The sequence below is a fragment of the Anoplopoma fimbria genome, chromosome 13 (genome assembly GCF_027596085.1).
Source record: "Anoplopoma fimbria isolate UVic2021 breed Golden Eagle Sablefish chromosome 13, Afim_UVic_2022, whole genome shotgun sequence".
Lineage (NCBI taxonomy): Eukaryota > Metazoa > Chordata > Actinopteri > Perciformes > Anoplopomatidae > Anoplopoma > Anoplopoma fimbria.
Window position 1 is genome coordinate 12508939 of NC_072461.1, and position 17769 is coordinate 12526707.

The window sequence follows — 17769 nt, forward strand, 5'->3', positions numbered from 1 at the left end:
CCATGCACACACTTTATCAACATTAATGTTCAGCCTATAATAACCCTTTAAACATTGTCATAACTCAAATTCGTAACCTAGAATATCCGGGGAAATGGTTCTCAGGCCAAAAAATTAAGTTTTGAATAATCTGGCCAAACTGCAAGCAGATATCAATATTAGCAACCATGCTACGATAACATTTACATGGAACAGAATTAGTCGACATAAACCAGTCACCAGATTGCGCTTCAATATATCTTTTCTCAAATAAAGAATTATCTAATTTTAAAAGAGTGGACATCCTATCTACAAATAAATGATTCCCCGAAGTCATCACCAACTCTACTGTGGGACACAGGGAAGGCAGTTTTAAGAGACATAATCATTTCATTCCCGTTTATAAAAGGGAAAGAAAAAGAACGAGAAGCTGAACTGAAACAAATAATCCACAAACTCAAATTCATTAATGCAAGTAACCCAACAAAGAATGAATTAAGAAAATACAAATTCCAAATAAATGAAATTATCAATAAGAAAACTAAATTCCTCAACAGCAATGACTGACCACAGTCTAGCAAAGAACAAACCAACATAATGGATTCACCAATAACACAGGACGAACTTCCTACTGCCCTCAATCTTATTACCAATAACAAAGAACCCAGACTTCCCTGCTAAGTTCTATAAACAGTCCTGGTTCATTCAAGCTCAACTCTTGAACAAAATGATAACTGAAATAAAACAAAATTCAAGATTTCAATCACAAATTCACTCGTCTTTAAACCTAGCAAAGACCCAACCTGAATGTGTGAGAGTTGAAGTCTTGACTTGGGTCCTTTTCTGGTCAACATCTCTGAATACTCCATCAACTGGAAAAAATCTTCAATCTCGCCCAATAGACGACAACAGCTTGGATACTTCAGCCCATGCACCACTATTCCTTTATGAAAAGGAAAATCACATCACATATTGAGGTATTAATATTTCTGCTGTCAGAGTTGTTCACAGTCAACTTAACTCCACTACATTACATTACAGTCATTTAGCCGCTTTTATCCAAAGCGACTTACAATCAGTAGTATATTACATATCATTCACCCATTCACACACTGATGACAGGCTACCATGCAAGGTGCCACCATCAGACTCTAACTAACATTCATGCAACATCCAGTCCACACCGATGGCAAGCCCACTAAGTGTCACACACCACGCTGAAGCCGGGTATCGAACCACCGACCTTCTGATTGGAGAACTACCTTGCTCTCCACTACGCCACAGCCGCCCGCACTACTTAAAACATTAAATGGTGACCTCCTCCACTGGATGAACCTACCACGATCACTTATGGGCAGAATAGCCACCTTTAAAATGACAGTACTTCCTTAAAATAAAATAAATCAAGAAACACCACATATTTCGCAAGCTGGAAAATTTAAATAATAGATTACCTTCTATTGAAAACAGCCTAACAGCCTCTGCTAAACACACTGCAACAGAATCCCACTCCATCTGGTCATCTCTCATCATTTTCTACCAACCTGATTCCACCCATCTTGTTATTAATTGAAAGAGTATGAGTATTATGATTAGTATTGTTGTTATTAGTAGTAGCAATAGTAGCAGTCATTTATTATTCAAATTAAAAGTTTATTTTGAGCCATACATACATACATACATACATACATACATACATACATACATACATACATACATACATACATGTTGTTTCTCAATTAACCTAACTAAAATGTACAGTAAATTAAATTGGAACTTCAAATTACATAGGTATCCATATAACCCACACATTCTTTCTTAATTCATGAAATGCAACTAGGTAATGTCTTAGTAACTCATCCTTTGAGCTTTTATGATAGATCCTCAAACAATGTCCCTCATTCTTTGTTCATATTTGAAGCTAATACGTTTATAACTACCATAGTAACATTTTAGGGTGCTCAAATCCACTAAAGAATAGCAATAATATTATCATATGCATTTATGGGAGAATAAAGTCAGGCAGTTTTATGTTCATCCAATAATAAATACAGTAAATTTGGGCCTTGAAATAAACATTTTGCCTTGTTTCAACTCCTTCTGGGCTCTGTAGATCAGGATTCATCCACCATCTTGAACATGTTATAAGTTAACCCAAATTAATAAATGTCCACCTTTATTAAGAGACCTCCTAGTGACAGAAAGACCTCTTACTCTTTAAGAGATATTTGGATCAAATGGAGCCATGCTAGAGCAAAGGGTTTAGTTTGAACTTAAATTAAGTTGAGTGGGTGAGGGAGATTTCATCTTGAGACATTAATCCACTCCCTCTTTGAGTTTAAACTCCCATTGACTCACTAGCAGAGCCGCCTTACAGTCCTCTTATCCAACAGTTCACACAACTCAAAGAAAAAAATACAAAGATTAAGAAAAACAATCTCCAGGAAACATGGGGCTGTCTCCATGGAGAGAAACGGAAAGTGCCCTGACATTGCTTTATAATAAAGGGAGTACAATTACTACACAGCACAAATAAATAAATCAATATTGTGTTGTTTGCAAAACTCTGGCTTACAACATTGGATTTTTGAACTGATATTATGTGCAGTGTCTCTTAACCTTGACCCTACAAGCTGTATACTCATTGAAAGTTCACCTGCATTGTAGACTTGATAAAAGAAAGGCATTCAAAATAAACTGAAATACATATTGCAGCAGGAAAGAATAGCAGAAAATCCCTTTGTGTTAAAAGTTGTCTTCTTCTATTGGCAGGAAGATGCAAACCATAGACCCTAACTGGGTATATAATGAAGCGGTGGAAAGAGCACTTTGAAGAACTCCTGAACCTGAACAACACGTCCTCTGTGAATGTGGGGTAACAAGGTCACTGCTAGGAGCCATTTGGACCTTGTTCGAACTGAAGTGTATTTGTGTCAGCACAAAGTCAAAGATCATTCCATTGGGCTTTGGCCTCCGTGAGGGTTGTCCCCTGTCAACGATCTTGTTTGTGATTTTCATGGAAAGGAAGAGTCTCTGTTTTGGGGACCTCAAAATTGCATCTCTGCTCTTTGCAGATACTCTGGTTCTGTTGGCTATATCAGTGACATCCATGTGACCTCCAGAATGCACTGGGGCTGTTTGCAGCTGAGTGTCTAGGGGTTGGGATGAGAGTCAGTACCTCCAAGTCTGAGGCCATGGTTCTCTGCTGTAGGATTGCCTTCTTGCATTCATTTAATGACTTTAAATGAATGCTAATGTTGCTCTGTGTCTGCTGGATGTGTAAATAGGTTATTGTTTGATGAAATGGTGGGCATAACTACTTATGATAAAATGATAATGTCAGATATTGTATTTTCAGTTCGTTCTGAGGCCCCTAAGTCGTTAAAAATTAAATGACTTTTATGACACAAAATAGTGAGAAAAACACATTGAATCAGATTTCTCTCCTGACATGGGAACGGTATGGTGTTGTAGGAGGGAATAGGTGGGGAACGGGAGCAGTAGAGCAGGAGGTATGTGGGGTGGCAGACAGTTGAATCCAAGGTCAAATCTATTGAAAAAAAGGTTCAAACGGGTGGCCCAGTCAGGTTCCCCCCTGTTGCCTGACTACCAGTCTGCTTGTTGCTGGTGATACACCTCATGCCACTCCACATATCCTTGACAAGAGCAGTGTAAGACGATGCTGTGATCGGTAACTCCCATAGATTTCACTACATTAATGACAACAATACACTCATCCACATTGGAATAGAAGGTACGAGTAATGGATTAAGTGCAGCAGATCTTGATGTCCAGACACTGGACATTAAAATGGATGCAATAAGAGTCAGGCTAACCCAGCAAGAGTAAATAAGAGACCGTTGTGCACACATCTTTACAGAAACCTGCTATGTACGTGAGGAATGATATTGCATTTGACAGGCAGACTGTATACAGCGCCAACAGAACACAAGTCTACGGTAATTCAATTCAATTCAATTCAGTTTATTTTGTATAGCCCAGAATCACAAATTACAAATTTGCCTCAGAGGGCTTTACAATCTGTGCACATGCGACATCCTCTGTCCTTCCCTCACATCGGCACAGGAAAAACTCCCCTAAAAAACCCCTTTAACAGGGAGAAAAAAGGAAGAAACCTATGGGAGAACGACAGAGGAGGGATCCTTCTCCCAGGATGGACAGAATGCAATAGATGTCATGTGTACAGAATGAGCAGCATAACAGAGATACCACAGAGACTCCAGGGTACAAGCAAGTCAATAAGCGTAATAGTACAGGCAATAATAATAGTAATGTGACTAATAATGATAGTGGTAGTAGTAGTGGGTGTCAGCAGGGCCTCAGTAGGTGGCACGATGACAGTCCAAATATAACCCGATTCCTGGGAACCTGCGGCGAAAAGCACAAGAACTCCGGGAAGAAGCAAAAATCAGTAATGTAAATAGGAGATTAATACATAAAGAAGGAGGGAGAGAAGAGGAGAGAGGAGCTCAGCGTATCCTAGGTAGTCCCCGGCTGTCTAGGCATATAGCAGCATATCTAGGGGCTGGACCAAGGCGAACCTGAACCAGCCCTAACTATAAGCGCTATCAAAAAGGAAGGTCTTAAGCCTGCTCTTGAAAGTGGTGAGTGTGTCTGCCCCCGGACTGAAACTGGAACCTGGTTCCACAGAAGAGGAGCCTGATAACTGAAGGCTCTGGCTCCCATCCTACTTTTATATACTCTAGGAACCACAAGTAACCCTGCATTGATTGAGCGCAGCTCTCTAGTTGGGTAATATGGAACTATAAGTTCCTTAAGATAAGACGGTGCCTGACCAGTTAGAGCTTTGTAGGTAAGTAAAAGAATTTTAAATTCTATTCTTGATTTAACAGGGAGCCAGTGCAGAGAAGCTAATACTGGAGTAATATGATCTCTTTTCTTAGTTTTTGTTAGAACACGTGCTGCAGCATTCTGGATCAACTGTAAAGATCTAAGAGACCTATTAGAGCAGCCTGATAATAAGGAGTTACAGTAATCTAGTCTAGAGGTAACAAATGCATGAACTAGTTTTTCTGCATCGCTTTGAGACAGGATTTGCCTGATTTTCGCAATGTTACGTAAATGAAAAAAGGCTGTCCTTGAGATCTGTTTTATATAAGAGTTAAAAGACAGATCCTGGTCAAAGATAACTCCAAGGTTCTTAACGGTAGTGCTGGATGCTAGAGCAATGCCATCTAGAGAAACTATATCGTTAGATAATTGAATTCGAAGGTGATCTGGGCCTAGTAGGATAACTTCTGTTTTTTCAGAGTTTAACATTAAAAAGTTACAGGTCATCCAGGTTTTTATGTCCGTAAGACATGCTTGAAGTTTAGAGAACTGGTTAGTTTCGTCTGGCTTAATTGATAGATATAACTGGGTATCATCTGCATAACAATGAAAGTTTACTGAGTGTTTTCTGATAATATTCCCCAAGGGAAGCATATATAAGGTAAATAAAATAGGTCCAAGAACAGACCCCTGTGGAACTCCGTGACTAACCCTGGTTTTCATCGAGCTTTCATTGTTTACATATACAAACTGAGATCGGTCTGATAAATACGACTTAAACCAGCTAAGTGCGGTTCCTTTAATGCCTATAAGATGCTCCAATCTCTGTAATAGGATTTGGTGATCAATGGTATCAAATGCAGCACTAAGGTCTAGCAATACAAGTACAGAGACAAGTCCTTTGTCTGAAGCTATTAGAAGGTCATTGGTAATTTTCACCAGTGCCGTCTCTGTGCTATGATTCACTCTAAATCCTGACTGAAAATCCTCAAATAAACTATTGTTATGCATAAAGTCACAGAGCTGATTTGCTACTGCTTTCTCAAGGATCTTAGAGAGGAACGGAAGGTTAGATATAGGTCTATAGTTAGCCAACACCTCTGGATCAAGAGTAGGTTTCTTAAGAAGAGGTTTAATTACAGCTAGTTTGAAGGCCTGTGGTACATGGCCCGTCAGTAAAGACAGATTGATAATTTCTAATAAGGAGTTGCTAATTAAAGGTAAAACTTCCTTAAGCAGCCTAGTCGGAATCGGGTCTAAGAGACAGGTGGAAGGTTTAGACTTAGAAATAGTTAAAGTCAATTGTTGAAGGTCGATGGGAGAAAAGCCATCTAAATATATTTCAGGTTCTACAGCTGTGGATCGATCGGTACTGGTTGAGGGCAGTAGATTATAAATTCTTTCTCTAATAGTTAGAATCTTATCATTAAAGAAGTTCATGAAGTCACTACTACTGAGGTTTATAGGAATACACGGCTCAACAGAGCTGTGACTCTCTGTCAGCCTGGCTACAGTGCTGAAGAGAACCCTAGGGTTGTTCTTATTTTTCTCTATTAATGCTGAGTAATAGGCTGCTCTAGCATTACGGAGTGCCTTCTTATATATTTTAAGACTGTCTCGCCAGACTAACCGCGCTTCATCCACATTGGTGGAACGCCATATCCTTTCAAGTTTTCGCGATATTTGCTTTAAATCGCGGGTTTGAGGATTATACCATGGAGCAAACCTCCTTTCTTTTATTAGCTTCTTTTTTAGAGGAGCTATAGAGTCTAGTGTCATTCGCAGTGAGCATGCAGCACTATCAACAAGATGGTCAATCTGAGACGGACTAAAGCTAGCGTAGGAGTCCTCTGTTATATTGAGCAATGGTACTGAATAAAACCCTGAAGAAATCGCTTCTTTAAATTTAGCTACAGCATTATCAGATAGACATCTAGTGTAGAAACTTTTGCCTAATGGCGTACACTCTGGTAGAACAAATTCAAAGGTTATTAGAAAATGGTCCGATAAAAGAGAGTTCTGTTGAGAGACAATTACATTTTCTATTTCAATACCATATACCAGAACAAGGTCGAGGGTATGGTTAAAACAGTGAGTCGGTTTATGTACACACTGACAGAAGCCAATAGAATCTAGTAATGAACCAAACGCAGTACTAAGGCTATCATTATACACATCCACATGAATATTAAAATCCCCTACAATAATAACTTTATCTGTCTTAAGGACTAAGCTAGATAAAAACTCTGAGAATTCAGATAGGAATTCAGAATACGCACCTGGTGCACGATACACTATAACAAATAAAATTGACTTTAATGCTTTCCCGCTCGGGTTTGAAAGACTAAGAACAAGGCTTTCAAATGAGTTGTAATTTAATTTAGGTTTAGGGTTTATTAATAGGCTTGAGTCAAAGATAGCTGCTACTCCACCTCCTCGGCCTGTGCCTCGAGGAATATGAGTATTAATATAACTTGGAGGAGTTGATTCATTAAGGCTAACGTACTCTTCATGACACAGCCAGGTTTCAGTAAGACAAAATAAATCAATATGATTATCTGATATTAAATCATTTACAAGTACACCCTTAGATGACAGAGATCTAATATTTAAGAGTCCACATTTAACTGTCCTGTTTTGATGCACTGTTGCATCGGTTGCCTTAACTTTTATTAAGTTATTTTGTATAACTCCTCTTCTGTTGACTTTAAATAATTGAAGTGGCCGTGGGGCAGACACAGTCTCTATCGGGTTTTGGGTGGGTAACTGGGTGGGTAACTGCTCCAAAGGAAGCGCAGAGAAGTGTGAAAGACTGCGACTCTGCTTCTGCTTCCTGGTCTGAACTCTGGGTCATGGATTAGGTCCACTAATGAACTGGGTCAGATTTCTAGAGATGAGATCCGCTCCATCCAAAGTAGGATGGATGCCGTCTTTCCCTAATCAGACCAGGTTTTCCCCAGAAAGTATGCCAATTGTCTACGAAGCCCACATTGTTTGCAGGACACCACCTCGACAGCCAGCGGCGGAATGATGACATGCGGCTATACATCTCATCATTGACCAGATTAGGGAGAGGGCCAGAGAATACTACGGAGTCCGACATCGTCTTTGCGTACGAACACACCGATTCCACGTTCAATTTAGTGACCTCCGAGCGACGTAATCGGGTGTCACCGACGTGAATAACAATCGTACTGTATTTACGTTTAGCCTTAGCCAGCAGTTTCAAATGGGATTCTATGTCGCCCGCTCTGGCCCCGGGGATGCAGTTAACTATGGCCCCTGTCTTCGCTAACTTCACGTTTCTCAGAATGGAGCTGCCGATCACCAGAGTTGGTTTCTCAGCGGGTGTGTCGCTGAGCGGGGAAAACCGGTTAGAAACGTGAAGCGGTTGGTGGTGACCCGTGTGCTTCGACATAGAACTATGCTTCCTTCGGACAGTCACCCAGCCTCCCGGCTGCTCGGGGTTGCCGGGGACGGCTAGCAGGAGCTACGTCTGGTTGGCCCGCACCGACTACGGGGTTGGGCTGGCTAACTGCAGTAGCTAACGACTGAGCTTCAATGGTGCGGAACCGGGCCTCTAACTCACTGAGCCTCGCCTCCAACCTAACAAACAAACTACATTTGTTACATGTACCCGTATCAGTAAAGGAGGCAGAGGCATGGCTAAACATGAGACACACTGAGCAGGAGGGAGGAGGAGAGAGAGGAGGAGAGAGAGCAGGAGAGAGAGAAGGAGAGAGGAGAGCCATCGCTAGCTGCTAAGCTAAATGAGGCTAGCTAGCGTTAGCAGAACTGAACAATGTGTAAACTGTTGGTTAAAGCGAAAAGTCGCTGAATTAAGATGTGATATGAGTGTTCAAGTGTTTTAAATGTAAAACAGGTAATTAGCCGCTATAATAAAGAATGTCACACAATTCACTAGTTTTCGCTGGAGCTGCGAAAAGTACGCTATCAACTACGCTGAGAACCGGAAGTGAGGCAACATGCTTACCGCAGTACGTCAGCACCTTCAGGAACCGAAGAGGGGAGGTGGTGTGTTTTCATCAATGATGCTTTGTTTTCAAATGTTGTCAAAGTTGATGGACAATGTTTCCCTGATCTCAATTATTTTATGCTAAGATGCAGGCCATATTTTCCGCACAGAAAATTTTCCAGTGTTTTTATTGCTACTGTTTACATTCCCCCTGATGCAAAGCACTACATTAATTGTATGAGGTCATCATCAGACGCATGAAAAAACGACCCAATGTTTTTTTATTTAACCTGGTGATTATAATTGGACAAACCACCAGCATGTCCACATCTCCACCAGAGGAAACAATACACTGGACCAAGTTTACAAGAATATTCCAGGCAGCTACAAAGCCCTCCCCCGCACCCACTTTGGATAATCAGATGATATTTACCTGCTTCTGCTGCCTACATAAGCCCAGCTAATTAAATGGGCTGCACCATGAGAAAGAAAGTGTGGCCGGATGAAGCTAAAGCTGCTCTACAGGACTGTTTTGAATGTACAGACTGGCACATGTTCAGTTATGCCAACAGCCAAGAGAACTACATCAATCTGGATATTGGTAATCACAATGACAATAAAATCACTCCCCATCCAAAAAAGCCTGGATGAATGATGAGGTGAGGGCACTATCCAGAAAAAAGCTGGCTTCCACTTGGGTGAGGAAACAAAAAGCATCAGGAGAGACTGGTAAGAGAGCTCAGGCCAGATTTGCTGAACACACTTTATGCTCACTTTGATCATCCCTTCAACGAAGAGTAAGCTGTCAACTTATCCCCACTGAAATCAACAAACACCATTCTGATGTAGCTGTTGTTATTTTCAAGATGAGTGAGGATCTGAGTGGACAGCAGTGGAGACGGCCTCCTCTGAGGATCTGTTGGCTTTGTATACAAACTGGTGAGGGTCCAGGCTGGGTGGGATGATGTTTTTCATGTACTGGAGAACGAGTTCCTTAATCTACTTCACCAGAATGACGGCGATAGTCATTAAGACTGGACACTGCACTGGTTACTGACAGTTGCTGGTCCTCTGGAGGCGGGGCAGACTTCACAGCTGACTCTTCATTGAGGAGATCAAAGTGAGAATAAAAGGTGTTCAGCTCATCTGGTAACGTGCCTCACACATGATGGGGTGCTAGTGCTTTTATAGCCTGTGACATTCTAGATCACCTGCCACATATCTTCAGTGTTGTTGGTGTTGAGGTCTCTCACCTGTCTCTCTTGACGCCTCTGCTTTCCTCCATTATTCCAGCTTTCAGTCTTTCTTCTGGCGTTGCTTTTAGCTTCCTTGTCACCTGCCAGGAATATTCTTGTAAACATGGTCCAGTGTATTGTTTCCTTTGGTGGAGATGTGGACATGCTGGTGGAATTTAGGTAAAACAGATCTGAGGTTTGTTTGATTAAAATCACCAGCTAAAATAAAAATACTTGTAACTGCTGATTACCTCATACAATACCCACAGTGCTTTTTTGGATTTGCATCGGGAGGAATGTAAACAGCAGCAACAAAAATCCTTTCATGTTAAACTGGAATAAAAGTGAAAGAACCCAAAATCTTTAACTCGCTCTAAATTATTGCCACAGAGTTTTAACTGGAAGTCCTCCTCAGTTTTTCTCTTTTTAAAAAACACAACCTTTGTCTTCTTTACAGAGAAATTAAAGCCCCCATTTCACTCCCCACTCCTCTACCTGGTCTAACCCTTACTAGCACTCTTTCTTTTCCATATACTGCCATCATCTGCAAAGATGTAAGTCCAATGCCTGGCTGAATGTTTGCAAATATATCAATGATCATGACTGAGGATAGGATAGGGATAGTCACACTTCCTTGGGGAGTTCCATTGTCCACCACACTGTTACTTTAGAATTCATTCCTATTTTAACATGGATACTCAGAAAATCCATTATCCAGTTAAATAGATTGCCTCTGACTTCCATTGGACCCAACTTAATTAGAAGACCATCTTTCCATAACGTGTCATATGCCTTCTCTACATCAAAGATTATTGCAACCACAGACTCTTTCTTCACTTGTGCTTTTCTTATTTCATCTTCCAGACATATTACTGTATCATTAATACCTCTACCCTTTCTAAAGCGACTTTAGCCACCAAACCCTTTTCTTCTGAAAAATGCATTCATCTTTCATTTACAAGGCATTCCATTAACTTACACATATGAGCTGTTAAGGCTATATGTTTATAATTTGCTGGATTACTTGCAACTTTACTGTGCTTTCTAATAGGCACAATTATTGTTTTCTTCCACCTTTCTGGTATTCGCCCATCTTCCCACACTTCATTATACAGCTTTAATAACCTCTGAAGCCCCTCTTTATCTCATATGCTTTATCATTATGTAGCATATCTCATCCTTCCCTGGGGGAATGGGACACTATGCTTTTCCTCTGAGTTAACTTCCTGTTGCAAGGCCTCAGTATTTTCCGCTCTTGTTCTTTCTATACCTCTTCATCCTTCCTGTGTTTACCATGAACTCTGCTTTCTCTTCATTGGAGATTGTAATATGATCTCCATTTGTTATAGCTCCACCCCCTTCTATCACCTTCTATTTTCTTAATCATACCCTATATTTCCATTGATGGTGTAGTGTTTCCAAATGATTCACAATACCTCGTCCAATAAGCTCTTTTTCTAGTCAGATGAAGAAAAGATATTATTTTATTATTAACAGATGGTATGTGATGATAAAGACTTGACATTGTCTTTATCATCAGATAAAGTCTGATGATAAAGACTTTATCAGATGAAATAGATGCAATTCCACTTAACAGATAACCTGATGCTGCTGCTGCAGCTACAAATGTAATTCCACTAGCAGATCACAAAATGCTGCTGCTGCAATGAATGCGTTACCACATGACAGAATAAAGTTACCAGCATTTGAGGTCAAAAACCTATTTTATAGGGATACCTAGCCAAGACAGGGTCAAATAGCAGCATCCAACACAAGAAAGGACAACAGTGAGAGGACACATTATACCATGGTGGATTTAAAGTGACCCACTTACTAGAGTAGAACAGATAGGAGGAATTGTTAGAAAGTTATGAATAGTAGTATCTAGAAGAATGCAATGAATAAAAAATGAATGAATATGTATACATCAACAGGAGGCCCTCATGTTTTTTTGGGGGGGGGTTCCACTAAGAGGAGAGAGCAGATAGTGATGTACTGGAGAGGAAAGGGGAGGTAAAGAGGAGATACAATGCAGCAAAGGACGCTGATTGGATTTGAACCAGGGCTGCTGAGATAAGCATTTGGTGCATTTGGTGCCCGGCCTACCGTGTGATCCATCTGGGTGCATAAGCCTTTTTTGGGGGGGTTATCCTACTATACGCTTGAATAGATTGCATCTTTTGTGACACTATTACTGTGACAGATCTGACCACAGACAGACAACCAAACAGACAGACAGACAAGCAACTGGCAAAGTACTTAAGACCGCTTCTGTGTTAGTTCTGCTGAACAAGTTGCCTCCAGGATGACGTTTTTTCCATGATGACACACAAGGTAAAAACAATACCAGCCACACACTAAGGCAGCTAGTAATGAGTACTTAACCAAAATAGAATAGAATAGAATATTTATTTTAAAAGCTTTCGATGATCTGAATGATAGTGACCAGAAAGACGGAATGTAATGTCGACGTCAGTTATGACCAGAAAATCTGATTATCTTATTATCTGAGTGGACAGTGAGCAGCGAAGTAGCTGTGAAGCAATAACTCCACCACCAGTTATATGCATATGTATATAGAATCTGAGCGTGTTCTTCATGTTCAAGCTGTTTACAGTGATGTCTCTTTTCACTTCTGGGTCACTTGAAGGGATGTGACCTAGATCCACTGGCACTGACGGCCATTCAGATTCCTCTCTTGACAAGAATTCAGGGCCCTTAAACCATCTGCTCGAATCCAGGAAGGGGCTTATGTGCAATCCTCGTAAGGCATCATCTGCTGGATTGTCCTTAGAATTAAGTCATCAGTGTATGAATGGGTATGAAAGGGGGAATGATTAGTAATGTAAAAGCGCTTTGAGTGGTCGGAAGACTAGAAAAGCGCTATACAAGTACAGTCCATTTACCATTTACCATTCTTGGCTGTTGCTTACCCATTTAGTCAATGTAAAGCCTCCTCTGGTACATGCTTCCATAAGGTCCTTTGTAAGCTCTATTGCCTGTTTTGTGGAAGCCACAGACTTGAGACAATCATCAACATAGAAGCTGTGCTTGATTGTATCAAGTACCTCCTTGCTGTATTTGTCCGAGTTGTCCAATCCTGTTTGCTGCAATGCGAAGTACCGAAAAGGTGAACATTCATCGGTACGTTTCCAGTTGTTTTGTGACATCCCCATCTGGCCACCACAGGAATCTAAGGAAATCTCTGTGATCTTCATGTACTTGCACTTAGTAGTACATTGCTTCAATGTCTGCTATTATTGCAACTCGTTCATGCCGGAACCTAAGCAGAACACCTAGAAGCGTGTTGGCCAAATCTGGACCTTGGAGAAGTTCTGCATTCAAAGATTTGCTGCCGTAAGATGATGAACAGTCAAATACAACTCTAAGTTTCTTCTTTTGCTTATGGTGAACCCCATGATGAGGTATATACCACACATGTCCATCATTCCTTTGAAGCTGGGTTTCTGGCACCTCTTCTGCATATCCTTTGCTCAGTATGTAAAATGGCGCCGCGCGAGTGGCTGCCTCTTACAGCAGCTCCTGCTCACCTGTGAGCTTTTTCCTTTAAATTGTGTGTTTTTTTTTACTTTCTGTTACTTCTTTTACTTATTTAATTTTTGTAAACATTTTTGTACTATGGCAGTGAGACACGTAGAGTTTCACGTGGTCTACCTGCAGTTTTTTGCACTCTTCACCTCCGTGCCCGGAGTCTCAGCCCGCAGCCATGGCCCCCTTTGTTTACAGCAGGGGTCAGCTGTTAGCGCTCCGGGACACGGCGCCGCTGCTGCCGGAGGAGAGACCCAAGGTTCCCCGTGAGCTGAGGAGGAGGAGACGGGGATGCCGTGCTGGGGCAGAACGTCGTGCCAGGAGGAGACGTTTCAAACCCGTCCTCCCCTCCATCATCATGGGAAACGTATGGTCTCTCCCCAAAAAGATGGACGAGCTATCAGCACTGACTCGCCATCAGAGGGAATACCGGGAGTGTAGCGTCATGGTGTTCACGGAGACATGGCTCACGGAGCTGACTCCGGACACCAACGCTGCACTGGACGGGTTCCGCATCATCCGGGCAGACAGGACAGCGGAGAGCGGTAAGAGGAAGGGAGGAGGCCTGGCAGTGTTTGTGAATGATAGATGGTGTAACTCTGGGCACATCACTGTCAAAGAGCAGACCTGTACAGAGGACATTGAGCTGTTGGCCGTTAGCATGAGGCCGGTATATTTACCGAGGGAATTCTCGCACGTTATCACAATAGCTGCGTATATTCCCCCCTCTGCTAACGGAGAAGCGGCCTGTGACGTCATACACTCGGCGACAAGCAGGCTGCTGACACAACATCCCAATGCCCTCCTCCTCCTCTCTGGTGACTTTAACCATGCCCCTCCGTCCTCCACTCTGCCCACCTTCACCCAGTACATCACCTGCCCCACCAGAGACAACAGAACCCTGGACCTGCTGTATGCCAACACCAAGGAGGCATACAGCTCATCACCCCTCCCTCCCCTGGGAAGATCTGACCACAACCTGGTGCACCTCCGGCCTGTGTACAAACCTCTTGTGCACAGGCAGCCAGCTGTGACCCGCACAGTCAAAAGATGGTCCGATGAAGCCGAGGAGGCTCTTAAGGACTGCTTTGACTCGACTGTGTGGGAAGTGTTCAGTGATGCCCACGGGGAGGACATTGAGGGTCTCACAGACACCATAACGGACTACATTAACTTTTGTGTGGAGAACACCGTACCCACCAGGACTGTACGGTGTTTTTCCAACAGCAAACCCTGGATCAATCCTGAGATAAAGACCCTCCTCAAGGAGAAGAAGAGGGTCTTTAGATCAGGAAACAAGGAGGAGCTGAGGACTGTGCAGAGGGAGCTGAGGAGGAAGATAAGGGAGGGGAAAAATATCTACAGGACGAGGATGGAGGACCAGCTGCAGTAGGACAACATCAGCGGAGTCTGGAAGAGCCTCAAGGCCATGTCTGGCCACAAGGGGCCCAACCAACAACCTGTGGGGGACCAACAGTGGGTGAATGATCTGAACTCATTCTTTAACAGATTTGATCATTTGAAGCTGGGGAGGGTACCACAGCATCATGGAAGACGCTGTGCCTGCGTGGTGCCAGTCCCAAAGACCCCGGGGGCCAAGGACTTCAGCAGCTTCAGGCCGGTGGCTCTAACATCCCACCTGATGAAGACCCTGGAGCGGCTGGTCCTTGTGCACCTCCGCCCCTGGTGATCTCATCTTTGGACCCTCTTCAGTTCGCCTATCAACCTGGCATCGGGGTGGATCGCTGTCATCTACCTGCTACAAAGATGCCTTTCTCACCTGGAAAAGGCTGGAAGCACTGTGAGAGTCATGTTCTTCGACTTCTCCAGTGCCTTCAACACCATCCAGCATTTGCTTCTGAGGGACAAGCTGGAGCAGACCGGGGTGGACCACCACCTCACTGCATGGATACTGGACTACCTCACCAACCGTCCACAGTATGTGAGGATAAGGGAGTGTGAGTCAGATCGGGTGTCCTGCAGCACGGGGGCCCCACAAGGAACCGTTCTGGCTCCATTCCTCTTCTCCATATACACATCAGACTTCAAATATAACTCTGCTACCTGCCACCTGCAAAAGTTCTCTGACGACTCTGCAATCGTCGGCCTCATCTCCGCAGGCGATGAGAGGGAATACAGAGAACTGAACCAGGACTTCATAGGATGGTGCCGGCGGAACCGCCTCCAGATCAACTCTGGTAAAACCAAAGAGCTGGTGGTGGACTTCCGCCGGGAAAACACTGTCCTCCGGAACCAGTGAACATCCAGGGACAGGACATTGAGATTGTGCAATCTTATAAGTACCTGGGTGTTCACTTGAACAATAAACTGGACTGGACTAATCATTCAAATGCACTTTATAAAAAGGGTCAGAGCAGACTCTATCTGCTGAGGAGACTGAGGTCTTTTGGAGTGCAGGGAGCACTCCTGAAGACCTTTTTCAACTCCGTGGTGGCATCAGCCATCTTTTATGCAGTGGTCTGCTGGAGCAGCAGCATCTCAGCAGCAGACAAGAAGAGACTCAACAAGCTTGTCAGGAAGGCCAGCAGTGTGCTGGGGTGTCCATTGGATACGGTGGAGGTGGTGGGAGACAGGAGGGTGATGGCCAAGCTGTCATCCCTGATGAACAACACCTCCACCCCATGCAGGACGCCCTGGCAGCTCTGTGCAGCTCCTTCAGCCACCGGCTGCTTCACCCCGGTGTGTGAAGGAGAGGTACCGCAGGTCCTTCCTTCCTGCTGCTGTCAGGCTGCACAACCAACTCTGCTCCCAGCAGACCACATGACCACATGACAATAATAACATGACAATAAAAACCTGTGCAATACATTACACATTACACTGTGCAATAATAGTTAAAAAAGTTAAAAATAGTTAAAATAATTGTTGTTGTTTTTTCTCTGTCTGTAAATATAATATTTCAGTTATTGTTGTTTTTTCTACTGTTTTTTTTTATTGCTTATTTATAATACTTGTTTTATTTTATTTTTATTTTTTTTTTCATTTTTTATTTATTATTTTTTAGCTTGTCTTCTTCTACTATGTCTCTTGTGTGCACTTTACTCTACGCTGTTGTAAGCCTGCAAATTTCCCCGCTGCGGGACTAATAAAGGATTATCTTATCTTATCTTATCTTATATGTCATTCATAAAGGTTTTATATTCTGCTGCATAAGCATCATCCTTCTTGAATTTCTTTGCAAGGTTCACTGTACGCTGTGCAGCCATAGTATAGTTGTTGGGTAAAACCAAGTTTTTGTCCCGAAAAGGCAAAGGCAACTGGTAGTGTCCATTTTCTTTAACAACAGAACTTTATGCTAGGTCCATAAATCTCTTGTCTTCACATGGCATCTCTCTTTTCTCCTTGTATTCCTGTTCTGGAAAGTCCTGGTTGTATTGTCTGATCAGAAGCTCCTTCAGATTCTCCATTGAAATGCGATTAACTGTTACTGACATTGTTCCAGACTCTTCAATTGCAGAGCAGGTGTTGAGTGGGCCAACACCCGAATTTCCCCCATGGGGATCAATAAAGGAATATAATAATAATAATAATTTACCACCCATCCTAGTAATGTTTTCACTGCATATGGTCCAATAACTCGATTACTGATTACGTTCCAAGGTTCCATAGCTTTAGGAACGTTAATTCCTCTCAAAAGTTCAATGTCAGCATCAATCTCTTTCAGTTCGATTCCACTGAGATGAGGCCATCTTTCCAGGTCAGATTGGGTGAGTAGATTTTCCTTTGAAACAGGAATCTTGGCTTGAGTGTACACCTCGGGTAAATCAATGAATTCAGTACCATCCAGATTGCCTACCTCAAGTCCAGCAAGCTCATAGCTTCTTGCAGGTCTTTCCTGTCCCATAGTCCTTAAAATAATTTCAGTTCTGCGTCCTTTGGCCTGGTTCATGAGATTTTCGGTGCAGAATGATCAAGAAAGGCGTAGGTAAAACTTTATTTGCTGCCTTTGGCAACTTTAACTTGAACTGGAACAATTGCTAGTGCACAATCCTTACTGGCCCCTGTTACTTGATCTGTTGATATCAGTGCACTATTAATTGACGTTTCCTTTGGCTCTGCAGAATTCAGAAATGGCTGAGTTCCCTGTTTTGTGTTCCTCCTGTCAATATGCAATAGTGTGGGATGTTTCCGTTGACATATTTGACAGTCACTCTTTCTTTTGCAGTCTTTACTCATGTGACCCTTCTTTAATCATCC